We start from the raw sequence: 15571 nt of genomic DNA on the forward strand, positions 1-15571 counted from the left end.
TGCGCCGTCCGCGACGTGCACAAAGGCGAGGGACGACGCACAAAAAACGAGTGCGATCATACCAGCACTAAAGCACCGGATCCCATCAGAACTCCGAAGTTAAGCCTGCTTGGGCGAGAGTAGTACTAGGATGGGTGACCCCCTGGGAAGTCCTCGTGTTGCACTCCTTTTTGCGCCCCGAGCGGCCAAAAGACTTACTAAAAACTCTCTTTTAAGCTTTTCAATTTTTCCAGCATTATGGCCAACAATAAATATGTCATTAACATATATATAGCAGGAGAATAATGAAATCATCATCTAAAAATTTCTTCATAAAACATACAATGACCAGACATGGTTCTAGGATGGGTGACCCCCTGGGAAGTCCTCGTGTTGCACTCCTTTTTGCGCCCCGAGCGGCCAAAACCTCTCCCGACGACCTCCGAGGCGATGGTTTTGGGCCTCGGAATTTGCCGTGACCGCTACGCAGTCAGTCTCGTGGGGCTCGGAGAGAGCTTTCCGGAATGGGGCCGCAATAGCGATTCCGAGTTCGTTCGAGAAAGTCCCGATGGTTTCGGCGCGCGCTTGCCGTGTCCGGTACGCGGTCGGCCTCGTGGGCATCGGAGGGATCCGACAATGGCGATTCCGGGATCGTTCGAGAGGTTTCGGGGCGTCGATGCGCCGTCCGCGACGTGCACAAAGGCGAGGGACGACGCACACAAAACGAGTGCGATCATACCAGCACTAAAGCACCGGATCCCATCAGAACTCCGAAGTTAAGCCTGCTTGGGCGAGAGTAGTGCTAGGATGGGTGACCCCCTGGGACGTCCTCGTGTTGCACTCCTTTTTGCGCCCCGAGCGGCCAAAAGACTTACTTAAAACTCTCTTTTAAGCTTTTCAATTTTTCCAGCATTATGGCCAACAATAAATATGTCATTAACATATATATAGCAGGAGAATAATGGAATCATCATCTAAAAATTTCTTCATAAAACAAACAATGACCAGACATGGTTCTAGGATGGGTGACCCCCTGGGAAGTCCTCGTGTTGCACTCCTTTTTGCGCCCCGAGCGGTCAAAACCTCTCCCGTCGACCTCCGAGGCGATGGTTTTGGGCCTCGGAATTTGCCGTGACCGCTACGCTGTCAGTCTCGTGGGGCTCGGAGAGAGCTTTCCGGAATGGGGCCGCAATAGCGATTCCGAGTTCGTTCGAGAAAGTCCCGATGGTTTCGGCGCGCGCTTGCCGTGTCCGGTACGCGGTCGGCCTCGTGGGCATCGGAGGGATCCGACAATGGCGATTCCGAGATCGTTCGAGAGGTTTCGGGGCTCCGGTCGTCGATGCGCCGTCCGCGACGTGCACAAAGGCGAGGAACGACGCACACAAAACGAGTGCGATCATACCAGCACCGGATCCCATCAGAACTCCGAAGTTAAGCGTGCTTGGGCGAGAGTAGTATTAGGATGGGTGACCCCCTGGGAAGTCCTCGTGTTGCACTCCTTTTTGCGCCTCGAGCGGCCAAAAGACTTACTTAAAACTCTCTTTTAAGCTTTTCAATTTTTCCAGCATTATGGCCAACAATAAATATGTCATTAACATATATATAGCAGGAGAATAATAAAATCATCATCTAAAAATTTCTTCATAAAACATACAATGACCAGACATGGTTCTAGGATGGGTGACCCCCTGGGAAGTCCTCGTGTTGCACTCCTTTTTGCGCCCCGAGCGGCCAAAACCTCTCCCGTCGACCTCCGAGGCTATGGTTTTGGGCCTCGGAATTTGCCGTGACCGCTACGCAGTCAGTCTCGTGTTGCTCGGAGAGAGCTTTCCGGAATGGGGCCGCAATAGCGATTCCGCGTTCGTTCGAGAAAGTCCCGATGGTTTCGGCGCGCGCTTGCCGTGTCCGGTACACGGTCGGCCTCGTGGGCATCGGAGGGATCCGACAATGGTGATTCCGAGATCGTTCGTGAGGTTTCGGGGCTCCGGTCGTCGATGCGCCGTCCGCGACGTGCACAAAGGCGAGGGACGACGCACACAAAACGAGTGCGATCATACCAGCACTAAAGCACCGGATCCCATCAGAACTCCGAAGTTAAGCCTGCTTGGGTGAGAGTAGTACTAGGATGGGAGACCCCCTGGGAAGTCCTCGTGTTGCACTCCTTTTTGCGCCCCGAGCGGCCAAAAGACTTACTTAAAACTCTCTTTTAAGCTTTTCAATTTTTCCAGCATTATGGCCAACAATAAATATGTCATTAACATATATATAGCAGGAGAATAATGGAATCATCATCTAAAAATTTCTTCATAAAATAAACAATGACCAGACATGGTTCTAGGATGGGTGACCCCCTGGGAAGTCCTCGTGTTGCACTCCTTTTTGCGCCCCGAGCGGTCAAAACCTCTCCCGTCGACCTCCGAGGCGATGGTTTTGGGCCTCGGAATTTGCCGTGACCGCTACGCTGTCAGTCTCGTGGGGCTCGGAGAGAGCTTTCCGGAATGGGGCCGCAATAGCGATTCCGAGTTCGTTCGAGAAAGTCCCGATGGTTTCGGCGCGCGCTTGCCGTGTCCGGTACGCGGTCGGCCTCGTGGGCATCGGAGGGATCCGACAATGGCGATTCCGAGATAGTTCGAGAGGTTTCGGGGCTCCGGTCGTCGATGCGCCGTCCGCGACGTGCACAAAGGCGAGGGACGACGCACACAAAACGATTGCCATCATACCAGCACTAAAGCACTGGATCCCATCAGAACTCCGAAGTTAAGCCTGCTTGGGCGAGAGTAGTACTAGGATGGGTGACCCCCTGGGAAGTCCTCGTGTTGCACTCCTTTTTGCGCCCCGAGCGGCCAAAAGACTTACTTAAAACTCTCTTTTAAGCTTTTTAATTTTTCCAGCATTATGGCCAACAATAAATATGTCATTAACATATATATAGCAGGAGAATAATGAAATCATCATCTAAAAATTTCTTCATAAAACATACAATGACCAGACAAGGTTCTAGGATGGGTGACCCCCTGGGAAGTCTTCGTGTTGCACTCCTTTTTGCGCCCCGAGCGGCCAAAACCTCTCCCGTCGACCTCCGAGGCGATGGTTTTGGGCCTCGGAATTTGCCGTGACCGCTACGCAGTCAGTCTCGTGGGGCTCGGAGAGAGCTTTCCGGAATGGGGCCGCAATAGCGATTCCGAGTTCGTTCGAGAAAGTCCCGATGGTTTCGGCGCGCGCTTGCCGTGTCCGGTACGCGGTCGGCCTCGTGGGCATCGGAGGGATCCGACAATGGCGATTCCGGGATCGTTCGAGAGGTTTCGGGGCGTCGATGCGCCGTCCGCGACGTGCACAAAGGCGAGGGACGACGCACACAAAACGAGTGCGATCATACCAGCACTAAAGCACCGGATCCCATCAGAACTCCGAAGTTAAGCCTGCTTGGGCGAGAGTAGTGCTAGGATGGGTGACCCCCTGGGACGTCCTCGTGTTGCACTCCTTTTTGCGCCCCGAGCGGCCAAAAGACTTACTTAAAACTCTCTTTTAAGCTTTTCAATTTTTCCAGCATTATGGCCAACAATAAATATGTCATTAACATATATATAGCAGGAGAATAATGGAATCATCATCTAAAAATTTCTTCATAAAACAAACAATGACCAGACATGGTTCTAGGATGGGTGACCCCCTGGGAAGTCCTCGTGTTGCACTCCTTTTTGCGCCCCGAGCGGTCAAAACCTCTCCCGTCGACCTCCGAGGCGATGGTTTTGGGCCTCGGAATTTGCCGTGACCGCTACGCTGTCAGTCTCGTGGGGCTCGGAGAGAGCTTTCCGGAATGGGGCCGCAATAGCGATTCCGAGTTCGTTCGAGAAAGTCCCGATGGTTTCGGCGCGCGCTTGCCGTGTCCGGTACGCGGTCGGCCTCGTGGGCATCGGAGGGATCCGACAATGGCGATTCCGAGATAGTTCGAGAGGTTTCGGGGCTCCGGTCGTCGATGCGCCGTCCGCGACGTGCGCAAAGGCGAGGGACGACGCACACAAAATGAGTTCGATCATACCAGCACTAAAGCACCGGATCCCATCAGAACTCCGAAGTTAAGCGTGCTTGTGCGAGATTAGTACTAGGATTGGTGACCCCCTGGGATGTCCTCGTGTCGCACTCCTTTTTGCGCCCCGAGCGGCCAAAAGACTTCCCCTGGGATGTCCTCGTGTCGCACTCCTTTTTGCGCCCCGAGCGGCCAAAAGACTTACTTAAAACTCTCTTTTAAGCTTTTCAATTTTTCCAGCATTATGGCCAACAATAAATATGTCATTAACATATATATAGCAGGAGAATAATGAAATCATCATCTAAAAATTTCTTCATAAAACATACAATGACCAGACATGGTTCTAGGATGGGTGACCCCCTGGGAAGTCCTCGTGTTGCACTCCTTTTTGCGCCCCGAGCGGCCAAAACCTCTCCTGTCGACCTCCGAGGCGATGGTTTTGGGCCTCGGAATTTGCCGTGACCGCTACGCAGTCAGTCTCGTGGGGCTCGGAGAGAGCTTTCCGGAATGGGGCCGCAATAGCGATTCCGAGTTCGTTCGAGAAAGTCCCGATGGTTTCGGCGCGCGCTTGCCGTGTCCGGTACGCGGTCGGCCTCGTGGGCATCGGAGGGATCCGACAATGGCGATTCTGAGATCGTTCGAGAGGTTTCGGGGCTCCGGTCGTCGATGCGCCGTCCGCGACGTGCACAAAGGCGAGGGACGACGCACACAAAACGATTGCCATCATACCAGCACTAAAGCACCGGATCCCATCAGAACTCCGAAGTTAAGCCTGCTTGGGCGAGAGTAGTACTAGGATGGGTGACCCCCTGGGAAGTCCTCGTGTTGCACTCCTTTTTGCGCCCCGAGCGGCCAAAAGACTTACTTAAAACTCTCTTTTAAGCTTTTCAATTTTTCCAGCATTATGGCCAACAATAAATATGTCATTAACATATATATAGCAGGAGAATAATGAAATCATCATCTAAAAATTTCTTCATAAAACATACAATGACCAGACATGGTTCTAGAATGGGTGACCCCCTGGGAAGTCCTCATGTTGCACTCCTTTTTGCGTCCCGAGCGTCCAAAACCTCTCCCGTTGACCTCCGAGGCGATGGTTTTGGGCCTCGGAATTTGCCTTGACCGCTACGCTGTCAGTCTCGTGGGGCTCGGAGAGAGCTTTCCGGAATGGGGCCGCAATAGCGATTCCGAGTTCGTTCGAGAAAGTCCCGATGGTTTCGGCGCGCGCTTGCCGTGACCGGTACGCGGTCGGCCTCGTGGGCATTGGAGGGATCCGACAATGGCGATTCCGAGATCGTTCGAGAGGTTTCGGGGCTCCGGTCGTCGATGCGCCGTCCGCGACATGCACAAAGGCGAGGGACGACGCACACAAAACTATTGCGATCATACCAGCACTAAAGCACCGGATCCCATCAGAACTCCGAAGTTAAGCGTGCTTGGTCGAGAGTAGTACTAGGATGGCTGACCCCTTGGGAAGTCCTCGTGTTGCACTACTTTTTGCGCCCCGAGCGGCCAAAAGACTTACTTAAAACTCTCTTTTAAGCTTTTCAATTTTTCCAGCATTATGGCCAACAATAAATATGTCATTAACATATATATAGCAGGAGAATAATGAAATCATCATCTAAAAATTTCTTTATAAAACATACAATGACCAGACATGGTTCTAGGATGGGTGACCCCCTGGGAAGTCCTCGTGTTGCACTCCTTTTTGCGCCCCGAGCGGCCAAAACATCTCCCGTCGACCTCCGAGGCGATGGTTTTGGGCCTCGGAATTTGCCGTGACCGCTACGCAGTCAGTCTCGTGGGGCTCGGAGAGAGCTTTCCGGAATGGGGCCGCAATAGCGATTCCGAGTTCGTTCGAGAAAGTCCCGATGGTTTCGGCGTGCGCTTGCTGTGTCCGGTACGCGGTCGGCCTCGTGGGCATCGGAGGGATCCGACAATGGCGATTCCGAGATCGTTCGAGAGGTTTCGGGGCTCCGGTCGTCGATGCGCCGTCCGCGACGTGCACAAAGGCGAGGAACGACGCACACAAAACGAGTGCGATCATACCAGCACCGGATCCCATCAGAACTCCGAAGTTAAGCGTGCTTGGGCGAGAGTAGTATTAGGATGGGTGACCCCCTGGGAAGTCCTCGTGTTGCACTCCTTTTTGCGCCCCGAGCGGCCAAAAGACTTACTTAAAACTCTCTTTTAAGCTTTTCAATTTTTCCAGCATTATGGCCAATAATAAATATGTCATTAACATATATATAGCAGGAGAATAATGAAATCATCATCTAAAAATTTCTTAATAAAACATACAATAACCAGACATGGTTCTAGGATGGGTGACCCCCTGGGAAGTCCTCGTGTTGCACTCCTTTTTGCGCCCCGAGCGGCCAAAACCTCTCCCGTCGACCTCCGAGGCGATGGTTTTGGGCCTCGGAATTTGCCGTGACCGCTACGCAGTCAGAGCTTTCCGGAATGGGGCCGCAATAGCGATTCCGAGTTCGTTCGAGAAAGTCCCGATGGTTTCGGCGCGCGCTTGCCGTGTCCGGTACGCGGTCGGCCTCGTGGGCATCGGAGGGATCCGACAATGGCGATTCCGAGATCGTTCGAGAGGTTTCGGGGCTCCGGTCGTCGATGCGCCGTCCGCGACGTGCACAAAGGCGAGGGACGACGCACACAAAACGATTGCCATCATACCAGCACTAAAGCACCGGATCCCATCAGAACTCCGAAGTTAAGCCTGCTTGGGCGAGAGTAGTACTAGGATGGGTTACCCCCTGGGAAGTCCTCGTGTTGCACTCCTTTTTGCGCCCCGAGCGGCCAAAAGACTTACTTAAAACTCTCTTTTAAGCTTTTCAAATTTTCCAGCATTATGGCCAACAATAAATATGTCATTAACATATATATAGCAGGAGAATAATGAAATCATCATCTAAAAATTTCTTCATAAAACATACAATGACCAGACATGGTTCTAGGATGGGTGACCCCCTGGGAAGTCCTCGTGTTGCACTCCTTTTTGCGCCCCGAGCGGTCAAAACCTCTCCCGTCGACCTCCGAGGCGATGGTTTTGGGCCTCGGAATTTGCCGTGACCGCTACGCAGTCAGTCTCGTGGGGCTCGGAGAGAGCTTTCCGGAATGGGGCCGCAATAGCGATTCCGAGTTCGTTCGAGAAAGTCCCGATGGTTTCGGCGTGCGCTTGCCGTGTCCGGTACGCGGTCGGCCTCGTGGGCATCGGAGGGATCCGACAATGGCGATTCCGAGATCGTTCGAGAGGTTTCGGGGCTCCGGTCGTCGATGCGCCGTCCGCGACGTGCACAAAGGCGAGGGACGACGCACACAAAATGAGTGCGATCATACCAGCACTAAAGCACCGGATCCCATCAGAACTCCGAAGTTAAGCGTGGTTGTGCGAGATTAGTACTAGGATTGGTGACCCCCTGGGAAGTCCTCGTGTTGCACTCCTTTTTGCGCCCCGAGCAGCCAAAAGACTTGCTTAAAACTCTCTTTTAAGCTTTTCAATTTTTCCAGCATTATGGCCAACAATAAATATGTCATTAACATATATATAGCAGGAGAATAATGAAATCATCATCTAAAAATTTCTTCATAAAACATACAATGACCAGACATGGTTCTAGGATGGGTGACCCCCTAGGAAGTCCTCGTGTTGCACTCTTGTTTGCGCCCCGAGCGGCCAAAACCTCTCCCGTCGACCTCCGAGGCGATGGTTTTGGGCCTCGGAATTTGCCGTGACCGCTACACAGTCAGTCTCGTGGGGCTCGGAGAGAGCTTTCCAGAATGGGGCCGCAATAGCGATTCCGAGTTCGTTCGAGAAAGTCCCGATGGTTTCGGCGCGCGCTTGCCGTGTCCGGTACGCGGTCGGCCTCGTGGGCATCGGATGGATCCGACAATGACGATTCCGAGATCGTACGAGAGGTTTCGGGGCTCCGGTCGTCGATGCGCCGTCCGCGACGTGCACAAAGGCGAGGGACGACGCACACAAAACGAGTGCGATCATACCAGCACCGGATCCCATCAGAACTCCGAAGTTAAGCGTGCTTGGGCGAGAGTAGTACTAGGATGGGTGACCCCGTGGGAAGTCCTCGTGTTGCACTCCTTTTTGCGCCCCGAGCGGCCAAAACCTCTCCCGTCGACCTCCGAGGCGATGGTTTTGGGCCTCGGAATTTGCCGTGACCGCTACGCAGTCAGTCTCGTGGGGCTCGGAGAGAGCTTTCCGGAATGGGGCCGCAATAGCGATTCCGAGTTCGTTCGAGAAAGTCCCGATGGTTTCGGCGCGCGCTTGCCGTGTCCGGTACGCGGTCGGCCTCGTGGGCATCGGAGGGATCAGACAATGGCGATTCCGAGATCGTTCGAGAGATTTCGGGGCTCCGGTCGTCGATGCGCCGTCCGCGACGTGCACAAAGGCGAGGGACGACGCACACAAAACGAGTGCGATCATACCAGCACCGGATCCCATCAGAACTCCGAAGTTAAGCGTGCTTGGGCGAGAGTAGTACTAGGATGGGTGACCCCCTGGGAAGTCCTCGTGTTGCACTCCTTTTTGCGCCCCGAGCGGCCAAAAGACTTGCTTAAAACTCTCTTTTAAGCTTTTCAATTTTTCCAGCATTATGGCCAACAATAAATATGTCATTAACATATATATAGCAGGAGAATAATGAAATCATCATCTAAAAATTTCTTCATAAAACATACAATGACCAGACATGGTTCTAGGATGGGTGACCCCCTAGGAAGTCCTCGTGTTGCACTCTTGTTTGCTCCCCGAGTGGCCAAAACCTCTCCCGTCGACCTCCGAGGCGATGGTTTTGGGCCTCGGAATTTGCCGTGACCGCTACACAGTCAGTCTCGTGGGGCTCGGAGAGAGCTTTCCAGAATGGGGCCGCAATAGCGATTCCGAGTTCGTTCGAGAAAGTCCCGATGGTTTCGGCGCGCGCTTGCCGTGTCCGGTACGCGGTCGGCCTCGTGGGCATCGGATGGATCCGACAATGACGATTCCGAGATCGTCCGAGAGGTTTCGGGGCTCCGGTCGTCGATGCGCCGTCCGCGACGTGCACAAAGGCGAGGGACGACGCACACAAAACGAGTGCGATCATACCAGCACCGGATCCCATCAGAACTCCGAAGTTAAGCGTGCTTGGGCGAGAGTAGTACTAGGATGGGTAACCCCCTGGGAAGTCCTCGTGTTGCACTCCTTTTTGCGCCCCGAGCGGCCAAAAGACTTACTTAAAACTCTCTTTTAAGCTTTTCAATTTTTCCAGCATTATGGCCAACAATAAATATGTCATTAACATATATATAGCAGGAGAATAATGAAATCATCATCTAAAAATTTCTTCATAAAACATACAATGACCAGACATGGTTCTAGGATGGGTGACCCCCTGGGAAGTCCTCGTGTTGCACTCCTTTTTGCTCCCCGAGCCGCCAAAACCTCTCCCGTCGACCTCCGAGGCGATGGTTTTGGGCCTCGGAATTTGCCGTGACCGCTACGCTGTCAGTCTCGTGGGGCTCGGAGAGAGCTTTCCGGAATGGGGCCGCAATAGCGATTCCGAGTTCGTTCGAGAAAGTCCCGATGGTTTCGGCGCGCGCTTGCCGTGTCCGGTACGCGGTCGGCCTCGTGGGCATCGGAGGGATCCGACAATGGCGATTCCGAGATCGTTCGAGAGGTTTCGGGGCTCCGGTCGTCGATGCGGCGTCCGCGACGTGCACAAAGGCGAGGGACGACGCACACAAAACGAGTGCGATCATACCAGCACCGGATCCCATCAGAACTCCGAAGTTAAGCGTGCTTGGGCGAGAGTAGTACTAGGATGGGTGACCCCCTGGGAAGTCCTCGTGTTGCACTCCTTTTTGCGCCCCGAGCGGCCAAAAGACTTGCTTAAAACTCTCTTTTAAGCTTTTCAATTTTTCCAGCATTATGGCCAACAATAAATATGTCATTAACATATATATAGCAGGAGAATAATGAAATCATCATCTAAAAATTTCTTCATAAAACATACAATGACCAGACATGGTTCTAGGATGGGTGACCCCCTGGGAAGTCATCGTGTTGCACTCTTGTTTGCGCCCCGAGCGGCCAAAACCTCTCCCGTCGACCTCCGAGGCGATGGTTTTGGGCCTCGGAATTTGCCGTGACCGCTACACAGTCAGTCTCGTGGGGCTCGGAGAGAGCTTTCCGGAATGGTGCCGCAATAGCGATTCCGAGTTCGTTCGAGAAAGTCCCGATGGTTTTGGCGCGCGCTTGCCGTGTCCGGTACGCGGTCGGCCTCGTGGGCATCGGATGGATCCGACAATGACGATTCCGAGATCGTTCGAGAGGTTTCGGGGCTCTGGTCGTCGATGCGCCGTCCGCGACGTGCACAAAGGCGAGGGACGACGCACACAAAACGAGTGCGATCATACCAGCACCGGATCCCATCAGAACTCCGAAGTTAAGCGTGCTTGGGCGAGAGTAGTACTAGGATGGGTGACCCCCTGGGAAGTCCTCGTGTTGCACTCCTTTTTGCGCCCCGAGCGTCCAAAAGACTTACTTAAAACTCTCTTTTAAGCTTTTCAATTTTTCCAGCATTATGGCCAACAATAAATATGTCATTAACATATATATAGCAGGAGAATAAAGAAATCATCATCTAAAAATTTCTTCATAAAACATACAATGACCAGACATGGTTCTAGGATGGGTGACCCCCTGGGAAGTCCTCGTGTTGCACTCCTTTTTGCTCCCCGAGCCGCCAAAACCTCTCCCGTCGACCTCCGAGGCGATGGTTTTGGGCCTCGGAATTTGCCGTGACCGCTACGCAGTCAGTCTCGTGGGGCTTGGAGAGAGCTTTCCGGAATGGGGCCGCAATAGCGATTCCGAGTTCGTTCGAGAAAGTCCCGATGGTTTCGGCGCGCGCTTGCCGTGTCCGGTACGCGGTCGGCCTCGTGGGCATCGGATGGATCCGACAATGGCGATTCAGAGATCGTTCGAGAGGTTTCGGGGCTCCGGTCGTCGATGCGCCGTCCGCGACGTGCACAAAGGCGAGGGACGACGCACACAAAACGAGTGCGATCATACCAGCACCGGATCCCATCAGAACTCCGAAGTTAAGCGTGCTTGGGCGAGAGTAGTACTAGGATGGGTGACCCCCTGCGAAGTCCTCGTGTTGCACTCCTTTTTGCGCCCCGAGCGGCCAAAAGACTTGCTTAAAACTCTCTTTTAAGCTTTTCAATTTTTCCAGCATTATGGCCAACAATAAATATGTCATTAACATATATATAGCAGGAGAATAATGAAATCATCATCTAAAAATTTCTTCATAAAACATACAATGACCAGATATGGTTCTAGGATGGGTGACCCCTTGGGAAGTCCTCGTGTTGCACTCATGTTTGCGCCCCGAGCGGCCAAAACCTCTCCCGTCGACCTCCGAGGCGATGGTTTTGGGCCTCGGAATTTGCCGTGACCGCTACACAGTCAGTCTCGTGGGGCTCGGAGAGAGCTTTCCGGAATGGGGCCGCAATAGCGATTCCGAGTTCGTTCGAGAAAGTCCCGATGGTTTCGGCGCGCGCTTGCCGTGTCCGGTACGCGGTCGGCCTCGTGGGCATCGGATGGATCCGACAATGATGATTCCGAGATCGTTCGAGAGGTTTCGGGGCTCCGGTCGTCGATGCGCCGTCCGCGACGTGCACAAAGGCGAGGGACGACGCACACAAAACGAGTGCGATCATACCAGCACCGGATCCCATCAGAACTCCGAAGTTAAGCGTGCTTGGGCGAGAGTAGTACTAGGATGGGTGACCCCCTGGGAAGTCCTCGTGTTGCACTCCTTTTTGCGCCCCGAGCGGCCAAAAGACTTACTTAAAACTCTCTTTTAAGCTTTTCAATTTTTCCAGCATTATGGCCAACAATAAATATGTCATTAACATATATATAGCAGGAGAATAATGAAATCATCATCTAAAAATTTCTTCATAAAACATACAATGACCAGACATGGTTCTAGGATGGGTGACCCCCTGGGAAGTCCTCGTGTTGCACTCCTTTTTGCTCCCCGTGCCGCCAAAACCTCTCCCGTCGACCTCCGAGGCGATAGTTTTGGGCCTCGGAATTTGCCGTGACCGCTACGCAGTCAGTCTCGTGGGGCTCGGAGAGAGCTTTCCGGAATGGGGCCGCAATAGCGATTCCGAGTTCGTTCGAGAAAGTCCCGATGGTTTCGGCGCGCGCTTGCCGTGTCCGGTACGCGGTCGGCCTCGTGGGCATCGGAGGGATCCGACAATGGCGATTCCGAGATCGTTCGAGAGGTTTCGGGGCTCCGGTCGTCGATGCGCCGTCCGCGACGTGCACAAAGGCGAGGGACGACGCACACAAAACGAGTGCGATCATACCAGCACCGGATCCCATCAGAACTCCGAAGTTAAGCGTGCTTGGGCGAGAGTAGTACTAGGATGGGTGACCCCCTGGGAAGTCCTCGTGTTGCACTCCTTTTTGCGCCCCGAGTGGCCAAAAGACTTGCTTAAAACTCTCTTTTAAGCTTTTCAATTTTTCCAGCATTATGGCCAACAATAAATATGTCATTAACATATATATAGCAGGAGAATAATGAAATCATCATCTAAAAATTTCATCATAAAATATACAATGACCAGACATGGTTCTAGGATGGGTGACCCCCTGGGAAGTCCTCGTGTTGCACTCTTGTTTGCGCCCCGAGCGGCCAAAACCTCTCCCGTGGACCTCCGAGGCGATGGTTTTGGGCCTCGGAATTTGCCGTGACCGCTACATAGTCAGTCTCGTGGGGCTCGGAGAGAGCTTTCCGGAATGGGGCCGCAATAGCGATTCCGAGTTCGTTCGAGAAAGTCCCGATGGTTTCGGCGCGCGCTTGCCGTTTCCGGTACGCGGTCGGCCTCATGGGCATCGGATGGATCCGACAATGACGATTCCGAGATCGTTCGAGAGGTTTCGGGGCTCCGGTCGTCGATGCGCCGTCCGCGACGTGCACAAAGGCGAGGAACGACGCACACAAAACGAGTGCGATCATACCAGCACCGGATCCCATCAGAACTCCGAAGTTAAGCGTGCTTGGGCGAGAGTAGTACTAGGATGGGTGACCCCCTGGGAAGTCCTCGTGTTGCACTCCTTTTTGCGCCCCGAGCGGCCAAAAGACTTACTTAAAACTCTCTTTTAAGCTTTTCAATTTTTCCAGCATTATGGCCAACAATAAATATGTCATTAACATATATATAGCAGGAGAATAATGAAATCATCATCTAAAAATTTCTTCATAAAACATACAATGACCAGACATGGTTCTAGGATGGGTGACCCCCTGGGAAGTCCTCGTGTTGCACTCCTTTTTGCTCCCCGAGCCGCCAAAACCTCTCCCGTCGACCTCCGAGGCGATGGTTTTGGGCCTCGGAATTTGCCGTGACCGCTACGCAGTCAGTCTCGTGGGGCTCGGAGAGAGCTTTCCGGAATGGGGCCGCAATAGCGATTCCGAGTTCATTCGAGAAAGTCCCGATGGTTTCGGCGCGCGCTTGCCATGTCCGGTACGCGGTCGGCCTCGTGGGCATCGGAGGGATCCGACAATGGCGATTCCGAGATCGTTCGAGAGGTTTCGGGGCTCCGGTCGTCGATGCGCCGTCCGCGACGTGCACAAAGGCGAGGGACGACGCACACAAAACGAGTGCGATCATACCAGCACCGGATCCCATCAGAACTCCGAAGTTAAGCGTGCTTGGGCGAGAGTAGTACTAGGATGGGTGACCCCCTGCGAAGTCCTCGTGTTGCACTCCTTTTTGCGCCCCGAGCGGCCAAAAGACTTGCTTAAAACTCTCTTTTAAGCTTTTCAATTTTTCCAGCATTATGGCCAACAATAAATATGTCATTAACATATATATAGCAGGAGAATAATGAAATCATCATCTAAAAATTTCATCATAAAACATACAATGACCAGATATGGTTCTAGGATGGGTGACCCCCTGGGAAGTCCTCGTGTTGCACTCTTATTTGCGCCCCGAGCGGCCAAAACCTCTCCCGTCGACCTCCGAGGCGATGGTTTTGGGCCTCGGAATTTGCCGTGACCGCTACACAGTCAGTCTCGTGGGGCTCGGAGAGAGCTTTCCGGAATGGGGCCGCAATAGCGATTCCGAGTTCGTTCGAGAAAGTCCCGATGGTTTCGGCGCGCGCTTGCCGTGTCCGGTACACGGTCGGCCTCGTGGGCATCGGAGGGATCCGACAATGGCGATTCCGAGATCGTTCGAGAGGTTTCGGGGCTCCGGTCGTCGATGCGCCGTCCGCGACGTGCACAAAGGTGCGGGACGACGCACACAAAACGAGTGCGATCATACCAGCACCGGATCCCATCAGAACTCCGAAGTTAAGCGTGCTTGGGCGAGAGTAGTACTAGGATGGGTGACCCCCTGGGAAGTCCTCGTGTTGCACTCCATTTTGCGCCCCGAGCGGCCAAAAGACTTGCTTAAAACTCTCTTTTAAGCTTTTCAATTTTTCCAGCATTATGGCCAACAATAAATATGTCATTAACATATATATAGCAGGAGAATAATGAAATCATCATCTAAAAATTTCTTCATAAAACATACAATGACCAGACATGGTTCTAGGATGGGTGACCCCCTGGGAAGTCCTCGTGTTGCACTCTTGTTTGCGCCCCGAGCGGCCAAAACCTCTCCCGTCGTCCTCCGAGGCGATGGTTTTGGGCCTCGGAATTTGCCGTGACCGATACATAGTCAGTCTCGTGGGGCTCGGAGAGAGCTTTCCGGAATGGGGCCGCAATAGCGATTACGAGTTCGTTCGAGAAAGTCCCGATGGTTTCGGCGCGCGCTTGCCGTGTCCGGTACGCGGTCGGCCTCGTGGGCATCGGATGGATCCGACAATGACGATTCCGAGATCGTTCGAGAGGTTTCGGGGCTCCGGTCGTCGATGCGCCGTCCGCGACGTGCACAAAGGCGAGGGACGACGCACACAAAACGAGTGCGATCATACCAGCACCGGATCCCATCAGAACTCTGAAGTTAAGCGTGCTTGGGCGAGAGTAGTACTAGGATGGGTGACCCCCTGGGAAGTCCTCGTGTTGCACTCCTTTTTGCGCCCCGAGCGGCCAAAAGACTTACTTAAACTCTCTTTTAAGCTTTTCAATTTTTCCAGCATTATGGCCAACAATAAATATGTCATTAACATATATATAGCAGGAGAATAATGAAATCATCATCTAAAAATTTCTTCATAAAACATACAATGACCAGACATGGTTCTAGGATGGGTGACCCCCTGGGAAGTCCTCGTGTTGCACTCCTTTTTGCTCCCCGAGCCGCCAAAACCTCTCCCGTCGACCTCCGAGGCGATGGTTTTCGGCCTCGGAATTTGCCGTGACCGCTACATAGTCAGTCTCGTGGGGCTCGGAGAGAGCTTTCCGGAATGGGGCCACAATAGCGATTCCGAGTTCGTTCGAGAAAGTCCCGATGGTTTCGGCGCGCGCTTGCCGTGTCCGGTACGCGGTCGTCCTCGTGGGCATCGGATGGATCCGACAATGACGATTC

At 53.2% G+C, this 15571-nt stretch overlaps 10 non-coding genes and 14 pseudogenes across 10 annotated transcripts; all 24 read left to right on the forward strand.

The window, feature by feature from the left end:
- Positions 1-48: 48 nt before the first annotated feature.
- LOC135591976 (5S ribosomal RNA) lies at positions 49-167 on the forward strand. Its single transcript, XR_010478741.1, has one exon. It is a non-coding gene; the product is annotated as a 5S ribosomal RNA (ribosomal RNA).
- Positions 168-704: 537 nt separating this feature from the next.
- LOC135590385 (5S ribosomal RNA) lies at positions 705-823 on the forward strand. Its single transcript, XR_010477792.1, has one exon. It is a non-coding gene; the product is annotated as a 5S ribosomal RNA (ribosomal RNA).
- A 544-nt stretch (positions 824-1367) lies between these two features.
- LOC135591490 (5S ribosomal RNA) lies at positions 1368-1478 on the forward strand (annotated as a pseudogene).
- Positions 1479-2022: 544 nt separating this feature from the next.
- Positions 2023-2141, forward strand: LOC135589595 (5S ribosomal RNA). Its single transcript, XR_010477001.1, has one exon. It is a non-coding gene; the product is annotated as a 5S ribosomal RNA (ribosomal RNA).
- Positions 2142-2685: 544 nt separating this feature from the next.
- On the forward strand, positions 2686-2804 carry LOC135590313 (5S ribosomal RNA). The gene has a single exon (XR_010477720.1). It is a non-coding gene; the product is annotated as a 5S ribosomal RNA (ribosomal RNA).
- A 537-nt stretch (positions 2805-3341) lies between these two features.
- LOC135590386 (5S ribosomal RNA) lies at positions 3342-3460 on the forward strand. Its single transcript, XR_010477793.1, has one exon. It is a non-coding gene; the product is annotated as a 5S ribosomal RNA (ribosomal RNA).
- A 544-nt stretch (positions 3461-4004) lies between these two features.
- On the forward strand, positions 4005-4123 carry LOC135590943 (5S ribosomal RNA). The gene has a single exon (XR_010478347.1). It is a non-coding gene; the product is annotated as a 5S ribosomal RNA (ribosomal RNA).
- Positions 4124-4724: 601 nt separating this feature from the next.
- LOC135590110 (5S ribosomal RNA) lies at positions 4725-4843 on the forward strand. The gene has a single exon (XR_010477516.1). It is a non-coding gene; the product is annotated as a 5S ribosomal RNA (ribosomal RNA).
- A 544-nt stretch (positions 4844-5387) lies between these two features.
- Positions 5388-5506, forward strand: LOC135589946 (5S ribosomal RNA). The gene has a single exon (XR_010477352.1). It is a non-coding gene; the product is annotated as a 5S ribosomal RNA (ribosomal RNA).
- A 544-nt stretch (positions 5507-6050) lies between these two features.
- Positions 6051-6161, forward strand: LOC135591491 (5S ribosomal RNA; annotated as a pseudogene).
- Positions 6162-6686: 525 nt separating this feature from the next.
- Positions 6687-6805, forward strand: LOC135590311 (5S ribosomal RNA). The gene has a single exon (XR_010477717.1). It is a non-coding gene; the product is annotated as a 5S ribosomal RNA (ribosomal RNA).
- Positions 6806-7349: 544 nt separating this feature from the next.
- Positions 7350-7468, forward strand: LOC135590688 (5S ribosomal RNA). The gene has a single exon (XR_010478095.1). It is a non-coding gene; the product is annotated as a 5S ribosomal RNA (ribosomal RNA).
- Positions 7469-8012: 544 nt separating this feature from the next.
- Positions 8013-8123, forward strand: LOC135591346 (5S ribosomal RNA; annotated as a pseudogene).
- A 330-nt stretch (positions 8124-8453) lies between these two features.
- Positions 8454-8564, forward strand: LOC135591245 (5S ribosomal RNA; annotated as a pseudogene).
- A 544-nt stretch (positions 8565-9108) lies between these two features.
- Positions 9109-9219, forward strand: LOC135591414 (5S ribosomal RNA; annotated as a pseudogene).
- Positions 9220-9763: 544 nt separating this feature from the next.
- Positions 9764-9874, forward strand: LOC135591246 (5S ribosomal RNA; annotated as a pseudogene).
- Positions 9875-10418: 544 nt separating this feature from the next.
- On the forward strand, positions 10419-10529 carry LOC135591247 (5S ribosomal RNA; annotated as a pseudogene).
- A 544-nt stretch (positions 10530-11073) lies between these two features.
- Positions 11074-11184, forward strand: LOC135591433 (5S ribosomal RNA; annotated as a pseudogene).
- Positions 11185-11728: 544 nt separating this feature from the next.
- LOC135591248 (5S ribosomal RNA) lies at positions 11729-11839 on the forward strand (annotated as a pseudogene).
- A 544-nt stretch (positions 11840-12383) lies between these two features.
- On the forward strand, positions 12384-12494 carry LOC135591249 (5S ribosomal RNA; annotated as a pseudogene).
- Positions 12495-13038: 544 nt separating this feature from the next.
- On the forward strand, positions 13039-13149 carry LOC135591251 (5S ribosomal RNA; annotated as a pseudogene).
- A 544-nt stretch (positions 13150-13693) lies between these two features.
- Positions 13694-13804, forward strand: LOC135591435 (5S ribosomal RNA; annotated as a pseudogene).
- Positions 13805-14348: 544 nt separating this feature from the next.
- Positions 14349-14459, forward strand: LOC135591252 (5S ribosomal RNA; annotated as a pseudogene).
- A 544-nt stretch (positions 14460-15003) lies between these two features.
- On the forward strand, positions 15004-15114 carry LOC135591443 (5S ribosomal RNA; annotated as a pseudogene).
- Positions 15115-15571: the final 457 nt, after the last annotated feature.

The sequence above is a fragment of the Musa acuminata genome, chromosome BXJ1-8 (assembly GCF_036884655.1).
Source record: "Musa acuminata AAA Group cultivar baxijiao chromosome BXJ1-8, Cavendish_Baxijiao_AAA, whole genome shotgun sequence".
Taxonomy (NCBI): Eukaryota; Viridiplantae; Streptophyta; class Magnoliopsida; order Zingiberales; family Musaceae; genus Musa; species Musa acuminata.